Here is a 4,490-nt window from a genome sequence, read left to right as displayed (position 1 = left end):
TTGAGTTGTTTTAATGGTCTGGCGCTGGATGTGGATGGGCGGGCTAATGGCCCAACAAATGTGCCATAAATTATGCGTAAGTAAAAGTGAAACAAATCCCGGCTAGTTGTGGACTACTGAGCGCAAACAAAACAGGGCGAAACCCATTTTTCATGCCCGGACAAAGGAAGTCACTGGGGGAAGGATGTGGCATAAGCGATAATATAATGAAATGGGATTAATCATACGACATGTAGGCCGGCCCAAAGGGAGGCATAATGAATGCCGCCGCGTCCTTGCAGCACATTACCCACACATTTACTGGGCTAACACGGGGTTTTCCCCCATTTTCCATGCCATCTCAGTTTAGAGCCCTGCGCCATTACGTGCCATTACGTTACGTGCGGCCTTACGTCGCTCGTTTTTAATAAATATTAGCACATATTTAAGCAGTAGAGCGCACTGATGGAAAATCAATATGTATATACACCTCCCCTGATTTTCCTCGTCCTGCGGTGCTGCAAAGTATGCTACATGCCCATATTTTATTGACGAAAAGTTTCGCGGAAAAGCGGTGGCGAGGGAGCCGCACTGTGGGTGGACAGTGGGCCGGACTGGTTGGAAAAACCACTCAAGGACAAGTGGGCAATAAGCGAAAAACTTTTATTGTTTTATGTCGTCAAAAGTTTACAGAGAGGAAAACATAGGAAAAAGTTAATTTATTCCAATATTTTATATAATTTTCTTTTGTATACATATTTATTATATATTTTTTCTTTTTTCTTATTATTTTAATTAAGTTTTTACAGGAAGTTTACAGGAAAAAGATATGCTATTAGTAAATTATGTTTCAAGTTTAAAATATAGCAAAATTATAAATTTTAAAATTGTTTCCTTTTTTATGCAGTATAGTAAACTTATATCTTTTAAAATGATTTTTATCTTTTAAATTAGTTTTTTAACATTCATTCGGTATGCTTAAAATATTTGAATTAAATATATAACGAAATGAAAAATATTAAAACTTTATTCCTTTTATATTGGCCCTAAAATCATAAAAAGAAGGAAATATTTTAAACTAAAAATAAAAATATAGGCTCATTTTTTAAACGCTAAATATTTTTTAAATGATATTTGATCTGATTTTATCTTGGTTCAATTTTCAAGGTATTTTTTCCCAGTGTCTGGTTTGCGCCTGTTGTTGTCGCCGTGTCAAGCAGCAGCGGCATCGCCAACGACATCATCATAATGTTTCATATATTATGTCCAGTCCTATAATTTCCTCTCCCGTATGCATGAACTTCCCACTTTCCATTCCCACCAGCCGTAGTCATTGCTTTCCGCAAGTCCCTCATCCATGTGTAATTTGGCACTTTCAAGTGCTGCAACTGCAAAATGCAATTGCATTCGGTGGTGCACCAGTGGGTGCGGCCGGGGTGTGTGTGGGCTGGCGTGTCACTGCCAGTGGGCGTGGCCCGCCCGCATTATAATGCAGCATTCGTACGGAGCCGTAGGTGTTAATAGCCTGTTTATGGATGTTGCGCCATGTGGGAGTCCTGCGCCAGTCACACCGATGGCATGCGGTCTAGCATATTGGGTTTTGCGTGGGGATTGAACTGGAAGTTGGATTTTGGGAGCGAGCGAGCATTGAATCCGGCAAACTGACAGGATTGCAGTTGGTGATCGGTCATTGCGGAATTGCCGAGCCTAATTAGATTATATCGCATTACAGAAATTCCCAAGTTGTAAAGGGTGTTCAATTATCTAAAATTCACTTTAAATGCTGGTTGCTACCACTATGTAGATAAATATTTCAATTTAACCCTATTTCTAGGATACAATATATTGGTAACCCGTGGTTGGTTATGCAAATGCAGTTCCCCAATGCTTTCCGCAGCTTATTTTCCTGCCAGTCGCCCGGCAAAAAATCCATATGTTAATACAACCGAGAGCGAAAAGCCCTTCATATGGCGGATAAGGGTGCCCCACTCAGCGCGGAGTGCTCGGCCATCAGTCAGTCGGTCAATTGGCCCGGCCCAAACGGAAAAACCCGCTGACACATATGGATGTAAACTCGCCGCTGGTCGTCGGGACCGCTGCACTTTATGGCCGTAATACATTTCGCGCGGCCAGCAGATATGTAGTCTTTCACTCCGTTCGTTTCTCTTTAGCATTCTCAGTTGTTTGCGGCTTTTTTCGGTCGAAAAGTTATTGAACTGTTACAGCAGCCGATTGCGATAAATCAATGACAAGGCGGTCGGCAAAATCCGTGCCTTAATATATGGCCGAGCGCCGAGCGGTTTGTTTAATTTGCCATAAATACGTATGCCCTTGGTAGTCGGCCATAAAGTCCATCACTCTGCAAATTGATTCGGGCCAGGCTATTGCTTAATTAAGGCCAGGCTGTGGGTTCCTCCGATATTCATCTGCAGCGGCCAAAAAACACAATCTGCCCACACCTAAAGTATTTTATTAGATTTCTCGCCCAGCCGAGCAGCCCCCAGATAATCAGCATTAAGTAAATGTGCATGGCAAAAGGCTGCAGACAGTTGGATTCAAGATAATAGCTTCAATGGCTTAAAATTATGTGAAATGATTAAAGTTGAATAAAATAAAAGTGGGCATTTCATTCTTATCATATCTCCACGAATGCTTGGGTTTATTCCACCACGAGACTCTTATGCAACATTAAACTCTTATTGGTTTAAGTGCCCCTCTGCGGGAAAATGTGCATAAATATAAATACAAAGGCTGGTACGTCTGTGCGGACATTTATTACGGTCCATAATCCGCAAAGTCTTATGCGTGTCTGTCCTATCTCCCTGGGACCCTCACATCCTTGGCCCTGCATATGTGCACTGCCCCCAAATGGAACGATAATTAAATTAAAAGTTTTACCAGCAGTTGCAGTCCAGCAGAGAGTGGGGAAAAAGAGTGGAGAAAGTTCTTCTCCTATTAAAATGAAATTATACAGCCGGAACCGCAGCAGTACTCACACAAAGAACTAAATGCGCTTTGTAGCGGTCATTGGTCCAACACGTCGTATACTTAACGTGCTAAGCTGTTGTCCGGATTAGCAGGCGAGGGGGTAAAGTAGCTCGTAATTTGACGGGGAAGATAATACTAAAAAGAGGTAATTGGGTTGCTGATAACTTAATTCAAACTTTCATAAGAATTAACAATAGTATTTAATCGACTCATTTTATACTCCTTCTGTATTAATTCCTACCCTTACTTTTGCTTTTTAATTTTAAAATAACAAAGATACTAATAGTATTTAATACAAAAAAGTATTACTTTATACTATGAAAATTCAATATCTAAAATTGTACAAACACTTAACTCTGACCGTTTAGCAGCTGCTTCTTCTTCGTGACCCGCCCCCAGCTTAGGGGGCGTGGCAAAGCGGATTATTGTTGGCAACAACAGGAACAGAAAAATCTACTCTAGTAGAATGCAGAGGACTTAGCCTCGGCAGTCCACGACTTGGGCTTCCTATTTGTTCCCTCGTACACCACTGCAGACCCTGTACAAAGTCCTTGCCTGGTTTATTTTGAAAACTTTTCGGAACTCTATACGATAAGGCTTTCAGGAGGTAACCAACTTGATCTGCGTTATGCGGCAAGTTAAGTGCAGTCAAGTGTAAAACTCCCTCCAGTTGTGAGTAATTTAGAATACATAATAAACCATATTTAAAAAAATTTTTTCCATTTCTTTATTTTTACTTTTGGAATATATTATGGAAGAAACTTTTTGCTTAATGAATTTTTTATTCTAGTTTCCAATTGTATCTGCCTTCAGAATAGTAAGTTTTCTGTCGAGTTGCTGTGCCATTCACCCCCACACAGCTGCATATTTTGTTGGCACAGTTGTAGCTTTTCCTGCTCTAAAGGTTTTTCCCCGAGTAAGGGTCAGTTTAAGCTGGAGGCGAGAGAGCTCTCTTCTTGTTTTTCCCCAGCCACTACTTGCTGCAGTTAGATTTAGATTTAGGGATACTGATACGAGATACTACGGACCAAGTGTGCGGCTATAAATACATATGTTTTAATTTCCGCACTTTTGGGTCAGTCCTGGAAGTTCCAAAGGTCCTCTCCTTCTCTGCATCCCTTCGATTCAGCAGCCACGTCGAAATGAGGTTCGGATTAAAGGCAAATGCGGATGCGAATGTTGCGTGTTTCCGTTTTGCCAACATCCCCTGCCCCCAGCTTGTGCCTCTTGTTTGTATTTATGAGCACACAATCAGCAGTATGTTCGGGCACTGAGAGAAAATATGTTCGCTGTGTTGCTGTAAGAATATTGAGATAAAATATCTTTTAATTGATTGAACTTCTTTCTTTATTGCGAAATGACATATTATTTGTTTATATTTTATGTATTGATTTTTACGATCTATATTTTAGTTTGATTTTTTTCCGTGTTTTTAGTCCTTTAAGGGATAACTCAGGCTGGCCACTCGTATCCGCTGCAAGTTTTATTTTTTCGATTTCGTGTTTATGTTTTTGTGCGCACTT

Source organism: Drosophila biarmipes, chromosome 3R (genome assembly GCF_025231255.1).
Source record: "Drosophila biarmipes strain raj3 chromosome 3R, RU_DBia_V1.1, whole genome shotgun sequence".
Classification (NCBI taxonomy): Eukaryota; Metazoa; Arthropoda; class Insecta; order Diptera; family Drosophilidae; genus Drosophila; species Drosophila biarmipes.
The sequence above is the reverse complement of the archived record's forward strand: the minus strand, read 5'-3'. Positions refer to the sequence as shown.